This window comes from Ailuropoda melanoleuca, chromosome 5, assembly GCF_002007445.2.
Source record: "Ailuropoda melanoleuca isolate Jingjing chromosome 5, ASM200744v2, whole genome shotgun sequence".
Classification (NCBI taxonomy): Eukaryota; Metazoa; Chordata; class Mammalia; order Carnivora; family Ursidae; genus Ailuropoda; species Ailuropoda melanoleuca.
In genome coordinates this window covers 118,491,511-118,502,784 of record NC_048222.1, presented here as the reverse complement: position 1 = coordinate 118,502,784, position 11,274 = coordinate 118,491,511, and positions in this window count along the sequence as shown.

Genomic DNA, 11,274 nt, shown 5'->3' with positions numbered 1-11,274 from the left:
ATTGGATTTTAAATAACACTCATTGGATCTTAAATTTATAATAGTAAAACCAATACTTGTGATGGTGGGTGTAGAACAGTAGAAAGAACATTAAAGAATGACTCAAAACAAATATTTCTGCCACTTACTAGCTATGGGTAATAAGGGTAAATCAGTTTCTTAATCATATTGAGTCTACTTACCAATAAAATTTGTGTAGTAAACCCAGTCTGCTTCTCAGAATTATGTTTGTTTGGCGTTTTAATGTATTGGAGGACTATTTTTAACTTGTATATAATAGTATTTTAATACTTGATAAAAACACCACAGGTGATTTATTATGGTGGTTTTCTAACCATATGAATTTGAAAGTATGCTTTCAAACACACACAAAAATAACACTGAAACCTAAACCTAGCTTCAGAGATGGGAAGAAATTTCATTCCTTTTTTGTTTATTATGAGGGGGTAAATTTTTGTTGTAAAATGGATTACAAATGCAACAATCATGTTGTCATTCACATTCATTCGTTAATTGATTCACTATTTCTTTTTTAAAAATGTTACTGAGGACCTATTGTGTACTGGTACTATTCTGTTTGGTGGCTATAAAACCCACAAAACATAATCTTGCCTCCATGAAGTTTATATTCTACTGGAGCAAGATGGGAAATAAGAACGTCAAAAAGGAGATGCGTTGTATGTCATATGATGATAGGGCTGGGGAGAAAAATTCAACAAGGAAATGAGGATAAAATTTGCCTTAGTCCATTTGGGCTGCTATAACTAAACACCACAGACTGGGTAGCTTATAAACAACAGAAATTTATTCCTCACAATTCTGGAGGCTGGAAGTCTGAGACATGGTCAGATGAATGCCTTTTCACGGTTGCAGATTCCTTGTATCCTTATACAGTGGAAAGGGCCAGGAAATTCTCTGGAACCTCTTTGATAAGGCGCTAATCCCATTCATGCCATTACCATTCATGAGAGTTCCACCTTCATAACTGATGCATTTTCCAAAGGCCCCCACTTTTTAATATCAACATCTTTGGTGGTTCTGATTCCAATATGTGAATTTGGGGGTTGGGGCACATTCAGATCATAGCAAGTTTTGATGGTATAGATGAAGATCCAGAGTTGCTAATCTCACTGCATCTTAGATAACATCTAATGAGAGTCTTGAAGGAAGTGACGGAGTAGTTATTTGACAACCTATAGAAAGAATGGTCAAGAACAGGAAACAGCAGAGGAAAAAGACCTGAGGAGAGACCCTGTTGAAGGAATATCAAGGTGGCCAGTGTGACTAAAGATCAAGGAGAGAGAGGGGGATGGTCAGAGAGACTGATGGGGAAATCATATCATGGAGGATCATAAATCTATACTACAAATAAAAATGTTGTTAGTGCCCATTATTTGTAAGTAACCTTGGTAATCACAGGTTATTGCAAATGTGAATGAAATTCCTCTTTAAGAGTTCACAATCTAGTAGTAGGCACTACCAGTCAAGGGAATATCACAATCGATGTCATGAACTATAACTAAGGACGTTTTATGCACTACAGAGAGTAACTGAAGGATACACAAGCCATTCTGAGATGACTGATGGGTACCTTCAGAAACAAGTTCATGTTTGATGTAGAATGTGGATATAGCATAGAATGTTATCAGCCAATGAAATGGAAAAAAATCCATTTTCAACAGAAGAAATACTGTGCATATGAAAATGGTCAAAGAGAGTATGGCAGGCAGGTTAGGAACAGTGAACTTCTTAGCACACTTGGAATGCAGAATGTATTTCAGAGTAGTGAGGGAGAGATAAGAAAGTAGATTGACTTGAGATTGTGAAGTGCTTTTTATTCCACAATGAAAAGTTGAGATTTTCCTACAGGCTTTAATATTCAGATTTTTAGAGAGAGAAATGACAAAATTGGTATCACTTGGTAATAGCAATATATGGATATAGTGGCATTACAGTTAGAAATGATAGGCTGGGCAAGAGAGACCCTAAGGCTGTTTTGGTAATTCAAGCAAGCATTTAGGGAAGGTGAACTAAGGAAAAAACAGTGAGAACTCGAAAGTCACAATGAATTTGAGAAACACTTTAGAGATGATGGAGGTACTTTGGGTTGGGGGACCAAGGCTATGGAGGGTATTAGACAATACAGACATTTTAAACAAAGCTGTCTGATGTCAGTCATTTTAGGTTGGTGATAAAAATCACAGGCTGTATATAACTTCAGGAAATGAATAGAACACATCAACATCAGAGGTCTGTAGAGAGAGGATTAGGCGAAGACTGTTTCATTTCCACTTTAAATTAGATGATGAAAGGTAGAAGAAATTCTAATATATTTTAATTTCAGTAGAGGATGCCTATTAGTATCTCAGAAATTAACCATTGAATTATAAATTAATATTGGCTTGTTTATGAATGATATTACCCAGAATATAATTGTAGTAAAGGATTATGAATCAAACATAATGGAAAACTTACTACCTATTTCGTTCTGGGAAGATGGTGCCAGTTCTGGGTAAATGTCAATGGAAAAGAAGGAAATGGCTTATTTTTACTAGAATAACCCAAATTAATGATAATATTGCTTTTTTACAAGGTAATAAAAACAGTGAATAGTGGACCTCCTGGGTAGCACAGCCAGTTGTCTGTCAGAAACCAAGTGTCTGACTCTTGGTTTCAGCTCAGATCTGATCTCAAGGTTGTGACATTGAGCCCCCAGTTGGGCTCTGTGCTGAACACTGAGTCTGCTTGAGTTTCTCTCACCCTCTTCCTCTGCCCCTTCTCCCTGCACCCCTGCTCTCTCTCTCTCACTGAAATAAGTAAATCCTTAAAAAGTAATGGAAAGAGTAATGCATTGTTTAGAATGTTGATGATAAAAATATATTCAATTTGTTTGAAACATCAAAACTTGCAAATGTGCATATTAAATGTGTACTATGTAGCATTTCTCTTGTGTCAGACATATTTGCTATATACTAATTCTAGAACCCCATTCTAAATATTCTTACATTTTTTATAGTTTGTTCAAAGAAGAATAACATACAAATTTAATGTATGCAGATTAAAAACTTTTCATACCTAAATACATTTATAAATTTAAAAATTGAAAGTTTTTAAATATTAAAAGCATTAACTTAGAAGTAATTGGAACTGAATGGAAGATTACTGGAATATCAGATTTCCAAGTTCTTGAAGATCCCTGGTGACTGACAGAGAACAAAATGCACAGAAAAAGGAAAAGCACAGTTACAAGATGCAGGAAACATCTTCATTGATTTTTTTTTTTCTTTATGTGGTAGCTCAAAAACATGAAGCTTGATGAATGATTCCAGATATTTTGATATTTCTGTGACCAATCCCAGAAGGTGCTAAGGTGAGAATAGAAAAGAAAGGAAAAAATACTTTTGGATTTGATGGTTTCCCTCCCTACACCAAATAATGCAATAAGATTTTGAACCCAATTTATAACTCCACATCTTATCTTCGAGGTCTTGAAAAGGTTAAGTTCTCATCACCTTAGCAACCATATGACTACATTTACCCTCTGTCATCAGATCTACTGACTCACCATTTTGTGTATTCCAAGGTTGTTTTTAAAGGAACTCACTAAAGGAAATATCTTCATTGCAGTTAAAAGACAAAGCCTATATGATAGACTTTTCTTTTCCATTTCCCAATATTCCTTTGAAATTCACTTAAGTCTGGATCTAGGATTTTTTTTTTTTTCTTGAGGAAAAGCAGACTCATGTTTATAGGCATTCAGTTAAGATGTTTAATGATTCAGACTTCCTTTAATTTAGTTTAATATTCTTCTCAGCCTCATCTAGATTTTCTCAAGGGATATTTCTCTAAGTCATCATTTGTTCACCAATTCAATAATTTTTTAAATCTTCTATAAGGATGCAAGACATAGAGTAGAGATTGAAGATTGAGATCAAAAAGAATCAAGTCCTGTCTCCAGTGGTAGAAATATATTAGCACTAATAAAATGAATAATAATGGGATCACTGTTTGCCAATAGGTTAATTGTGTATAGATATCGCCATACAATATTATATATTTTATTTTGATATGGTAATTTGAAGCAATAATTAGGAGGTTCAAAGTCCAAAAACAAAGCAGCGTTTTGTTTAATTCTAGACAAATCTTGTGTAAATTTGGCTCCTGTGAGATGCAGATACCAAATATACCAAACAATGTAGATTATTTGTATATGTTTTTTAAAAAGGTTTATTTATTTATTAGAGAGAGAGAGAGAGAGCAAGCGTGGGGAGGGTCAGAGGAGAGAAACTAGTAGACTCCTTGCTGAGCTCAGAGCTCAACCCAAGGCTCAATCTCAGGACCCTGAAATCAGGACCTGAGCCGAAAGCAAGAGTCAGATGCTAAACTGACTGAGCCACCCAGGTGCCCTTATAGGCTTTAAGTGGCATTAATAATTTATTTCTATTAAATATAGCTAGAAAGACACACAAAATAGAAAGAAGTGATGAAACATCAGGAGGTGATAAAGTGCGTATAATATACGTTAAAACAAAGCCATAGGGTGACATCAAAACAGCCCAAAAAGCACTGAATTTGATACTAATATACATGTTATATAAACGGGCCTTGAAAATGGTAAATAGCAGATCTCACTGCAAAATGCAGTTGCAACATGCTCATGAGATGAAGAGGCTGAAAAAAAAGTAACAAGAAAAATTGGCAAATTACTTCCAACTCATGCTTATCATTGCTTATCTCTAGTTCTCTTTACTAATGCTACCATATTGTCCCATTCATTGACATTCCAAGAGTTGGTGCAATTACACAAAATTACTGGAGATTATATAGGTAGAGTCAGAGAAAAAGGTCAACTACTTTGGGTGACAGAAATATTTTTATGAATGTTGAGAGGTGTAGTGTATGATGTATGGTAACCATTAGAATCTACCTCTTCAATCTCTGAACACAGGGAACATACATGAGCAAAGATACAGCCATACAGTTATGAAATCCATCAAATTTTCTATGAAATCCACCCTTCTAACTAGCTGTTCCCAGCCAAGGACTAAGCATGGCAGTACTATTAAGGCTTGAGTATTCCTAGAAGACACTGGAATCCCTGATGCTGGTTGACTGGCTCAATTCCTCCCCAAAGACCATACTGAACCCTTAGGACCACAGTACAATATTGTTAACTAAAGTTTATCACTCTGTATGTTCCTATACTTGAAAGTTGCTGAATATAGAACATAAATGTTCTCAACACACCCACACTTACAAAAGGTAACTATGTGAGGGGATGGATGTGTTAACTAAGCTTACTGTGGTAAAAAATCTTTTCACATAATACATCAAATCATCACAATATCCACAACTTACACTATATCACATATCAATTATATCTCAGTAAAGCTGTGGGGGAAGAAGAATTGGGTTGCAGTGTAAGCTGCTTCTACCTAACTTTTCTTCCCTCTTTCTCCCTCTTTCTTTTAAATGGAATCAAAACTGCATCGAGGTCTGATGGTTCTCTTGGTCTCCCCCGATTCCTTCATTTTCCTGTATGGTCTTTGTCCTTAATAAATAACTTGCAGGGTTAATTGTGCTTTGAATTCTGCTTTACTCAGGCAAACTTATGATGTGACTAAAACTAATCAAAGTAGAATTTGTTTTTAAGATTTCCAACCTTCAAATCGTTGCTTTGAATTATCATTTCAGAATAGCAACATATGGAGAAGGAGCCACTACTTAAGAAATGTGTCAGTTTTGTGCCATTATTACAAAGAAATTGTTAGCTTTGTATCACTGTTGCTATTTTTGTACTTCCTTGTAGTTCTTTGTGTCCTTGTCTTTGGGTGCAGCACAGAAAATGAAAGCTAAGAAAATGGGTTATTACTTAGTCTGTAAGTGCTGAGAAAAATAAGACAAAATAAGAAAATAGAGTCAAGTAAAATACCTTTGGAAGGCGAGCAAAGCAGGATGAAGCCCAGCAGAAGGAAGAAAGGAGAGCACAGTGATACAGCAGGGTCTAGAAGGAGTCCTGGGCTCACATCTGAGAGGCCCACAAAAGATTCTGCCAGCATTGCCAGGAAAACAGAACAGCACATATACAATTTGCCCAAACACAACGTACTGTTTATCAAATATATATTTACCCAAATATTTTATTAAAACATTAATCTCAAAGTCAGCAAGAAACTAAAGAAACTTTAATAGTAACATTTTCACAGTTTCCTTTTATAAATCATTACACAGTAACATAAATTTAAGTCTTGTTACAGATAGAAATTGCTATATATAATCTTATAGTCTCTTTAGAATGCTTTTAATATAGTAATAATATTTATTATTTTATTTGTTGTCAAGAAGCTAATTATTAATTAAAATTCTGTTTTAAACAACTCGTTAATATAGAAAATATTTTAATTATTGGGACACCTGGATGGCTCAGTCGGTTGAACATCTGACTCTTGGTTTCGGCTGGGGTCATGATCTCTGGGTTGTGGGACTTCTTGCTCAGCATGGAGTCTGCTTTAGATTCTCTCCCTCTATCTCTCCCTACCACTCTGGCCCTCTCCCTGCTCACACTCACTCTCTCTCTCTAAATAAAATAAATGGATGTTAAAATCTTTAAAAAAAAAAAAAAGAAAGAAATTATATTAATTATTGAAATAAACTAAAGATGTAGTTGCTTATTTATCTCATTAAAATGTAATAGGTGAAAAGCAGAAAATTCAATCATGTACAGTAAAAAACTGAAACAGGCAAAATAAGAAAGAAACAATACAATAACTTCATATATTGTTGTTTCTAAAGAAAAACACTTAACATTGAATTGTTGACATAAAATAAATAATGTGAAAAGGAAAGCTTTCATTAACACTATGTTGTTCATTCCCCGTGATGTACATAACACATCGACATAGAAAAGCCTCTGCACAGGGACACCAAGGACATACACACATGCAAACCTGAACTCGGTAAACTTATTTTTTTTTAACTCATTGCTCCTAAATATATTTGCCCAATGAACTTTTTAAAAAATGTGACACTCATTAATATCCTATAAAACAGGGTCTCAGTTTTCTATCCTATTCATATATATCTTTTTACCGATCATAATGATAAATTATTCTATATTTAATAACAAAGTGTTCTTTTAAATTACAAAGTATTTTATGCTATTGAAACTTAAACCTACTGTTTAGTCATATTTTAGAATATTTTGTATTAGGTTGGTAAGCTTAAAAAATCCTACAATAAGAGATTATGCAGATTAAAATGTCCCATGTCTGATAAATATACACAAAGGAAAGAAAGGCAGGGAAAATTTCACTGCTCACTGTGAATACATATGAAGAAAAAGGGATCTGTAGAGAAAACAGGAAGAAAAGTAAATAATTCTGGTTAGAAGCCTGGCTGTTTACATAGGGCAGGATGTGATGAGGAGGATGTGAATGTGCTGTTTCCAAACACATGGCAGTCAATTGTTTCTTAGGAGCTGCTGTGCCCCACCTCGAGCCTAATGATGCAAAGGCCCCAGAGTGAACACTTACATTTGGACCTCCCTTGGAACAAGGAGGCATTTGAGAACTGCATTTACTTGTATTGTCCTTATTCTCTATCCTTTGAATTACCCATTTCCTGTCTTGATAGAAAATAAAATAAAAACAGCCTCGAACCTTATCACAGTCATCATTCTCATCAATCTTTCAACTGAAATGGTTCTATGTGGTGTGAGCTGGCTCACATGGTAAAGTTACCAGGATTGCTGAGAATGTGTGTGTGGGTAAGGAGGGTCAAGTTTTCTGGGGTTGGCTGTTGGGGAGCCATGCTATTTTGTGCATTAGGGCTCTGTCTCCAGGGGAAGAGTGAGGGCACAGTCACCTATGGGAGGGAGGCAGCCTTGCAAGAGACTTGGGTTGGGTATATGAGGTCCAAAAAGAATTTGTATTGACAACAACTGAGCTTCTGATTCCAGTAGTCTCACCAAAGCCCATGTCTTGAGAAGTGGTACCAGTTTTATACTTCTGTTGCAGGTTTGCCAGCAGATAATGGGCCTGATCCTGAAAGCCAGGGCTGATTGAAACTTAATGAGTCGTCCATCTTTATGCAGCCATCTTGGCCTCAAGAAGTCAGTGAAAATGTAGCATTAGCTACAAGACCTGGTAAGAGGTTGCTTTATGTAATACAACAACAGCATAAACACCTGAGGTATTAGATCACTCTGATGTGGTAGGCAGAATAATGCCCCCCCCAAAGATGTCCACATCCTGATCCCTGAAATCTGTGAATATGTTAGGTTACATGGCAAAAAGAACTAAGTCTGCAGACAGGAATTAAAGATTCTAGTAAGTGAACTTTAAGAGAAAGAAAAGGAGGGTCAGCTGGGTAATCCACGTGAATCCAATTTAATCACAGCTTCCTTAAATGTGGAAGAGGGAGGGAGAAGGGTGAGAGTTGGAGTGAGTAAGATGCTGGGAGGATCCAGGAGCCAGAAAATGTGGCTGCCTTTAGAAGGTGGAAAAGGGGAGAAAATGGATTTTCCCCCAGAGCCAACAGCGTCTTGATCTTAGCCCAGTGAGACTCATTAGGAATTTTATTACAGAAATGTAAGCAAATAATTTTGTGTTATATTTAAGCTGCTGAGTTTGTAGTGATTTGATACAGTAACAGTAAAAAACTCATATATTATTACCATGGAGCAGGCCTGGATGATGCCAGATTATCCATTTCTTATGCATATAATGGGAGCCTTTTGTAATTAATAGCAACTTCAACTCCATCAATATATGAGCCTAGACCTCAAACTATACACATTCTCTAAATGCTCATTCATTGTAAAGGGCAGTAGTAGAGGTCCTGCTGGGTTGCTCTTTGGTGCCCTTTCTGTAGGAGTGACTGAGCATACTACAAGCTCCTCTTAAATTCAAATCACCTTGTTCTTTTTTCGAATGGTTTAAATAAATCTTCCCATTTTCTCGCCTTGCCAGCAGAGAAAAGTGGCTATGGGGAAAATAAGGTCATTGGAATATGGGGAAAGGGTATGCAGGGCCTCTTAGGTTCTTCCAAGAAAAGGGTTATAACCTTGAATATCTGGGTGACAGTTTATCAGGAGGAAAGCTGGTTGATTTGAAGAGCTTCATAAAATAAATGGCCTCCCTACAGAATCACTCCACAAAGTCTTAAATACAGCACGTACTGAAAACCACTAGGAACCACATTTTCCAAACAAGAAAGACTGAACGAGTATTTCATGCCCACGGTCCTCCCTGGATTATAACCTTTCTGAAGCTACTATGTCTTCTATTTCTTTGAATAAGTATACACCTAAGTCCCTGCACATTGAAAATATTCTATAATGATTTAATTTGCTAAATGCTTACCATCCAGGAGGATCTCTTAAATGATGTGTTCTGAAGTCTAAAAGTTTACTTACATTTATACTATGGAAGGGCCTAACATTGCTTCCTGTAATATTTTTCTTATCCTCATGCTGAATTTGTGGGTGAGAATTGTTCATATAAGGAAAGACTTCTTGAAGTATACATGGCAATATGATAGACAGGACTGAGATCTGCTGGGATTCTAAGTCTTGCAGAGAATAATAATAGATGACAGATTAGGAATAATTGACAGTGTCGTTGTGAAAGTGTTTATATTAACAAAAGAAGGGGCTTCGACTGTAGCTGGGGGCGAAGGCAAGGGATTGTCAGAGAGAAATAGATGAATTCACAGGTATTCGGCTTCAAATCTAGGTTCATAAGCTTCCAATTCTTGTGGTAAGTAGAAAATAGTCTGTGGTATTCACACTAGACTTTTCCTCTTTTCTCACATCATGAGCCATATGATACGCTTTAATAAGATTCAAGAGAGCGGGTAGTTTGTACTCAGAGTAGGACTAAAAGAGATCAGCAATCTAATTAAAAGTTATATAGTTATCACAAATTTCTAAGTTATGCAGTTATTAGCGACATGTATATGTTACATTTAAGCATGAGCTAGAGTCAAATACTTTTAAAACCACCTGCCTACACTCTGCTTATTTTAGCCATTATTATGAAACCCCCCCCTTTTTTTAACAAATGGTGTTATTCTAATTAGCATCTCTTATAATGATTTTGGGATAGTACTTTTTTTTTAATTTGTATTTATTTATTTGAGACGGAGATAGTGAGAGAGAGCACCAGCAGAAGGAGAGAGGGAGAAGCAGGATCCCAGGACCCTGGGATCGTGACCTGAGTTGAAGGCAGATGTGACTGAGCCACCCAGGTGCCCCTGATTTGGGGGAAGTATTATTTAGCTTAATTTCATTTCCTTCTAAACCGAAAGCATTAATGCAGAAATGCACGTTAATATGTATTTGGAATTTGGGGCTTGAACATAAAAAATTATACTTTATGTCAAGGATAGGCAGGCCATGAAGAAAAATAATCAAGGTATTTCATAAGAATCTGATTTAATTAGGTTACATAAATATCTATTATAGAAAGAAAACAATATTGTGTGTTAGAATGACTGATACTTAGTTCTATCCCTGCTCTCCTAAATTTCTAATTCTCTAAATCTGCTTCAGTCTTATTTTAAGGATCAAATAAAGTAATATGTATGAAAATACTGTATATAGAATGAAACACTGTATAATTGTGCCAAGGACTATTAGCCATTCACAAACATTTATAGTGTCACTTCCATAGCATAGAATTTTTTGTTCCTGGCCAGGCCGTGCGTTCTCCCTTTCAAATCAAGAGGGACTGGTTATCAACAACGGTGTGTGAGCGAGGTGTATAACATTTCCAAGTCTGGGAATGTCTGAAACAGGTGTGACTTTTCTATGATTTCTGTCCATCTGCTTACTGAATACAAGGAGCATGGAAAATCTGAAGGAATCTAGGCCTCTGAGTTATCACATGGAAAGACATATTCTTTCCATGAATATGTTCACTGAACTATCACGTGAGCAAGAAATAATTGTGCTAAAATAGTAGAAATTTGGATTTTTTTTGTTACAGAATCTAACATTGTTACAGAATTAAATGCATTCATGTGAGTATTTTGAATTATCTTTCATGTAGCAACGTATTAACACATTCATTTGTATTAAGCATACATATTCTTCAAAATCCTTTCGTGGTAAAGAGATACCAAGATTGCTGTATATCATGCAGAGGATCATTTTGAAAGATTTCTTATCTATCTCAATGTTCAAATCTGTGAAATAAAGGTGTTTGTAAGTATAAAAGAATATATTTCAAGTGATAGGCTTTAGGTAACCCCGAGTATAAATATGATCACATT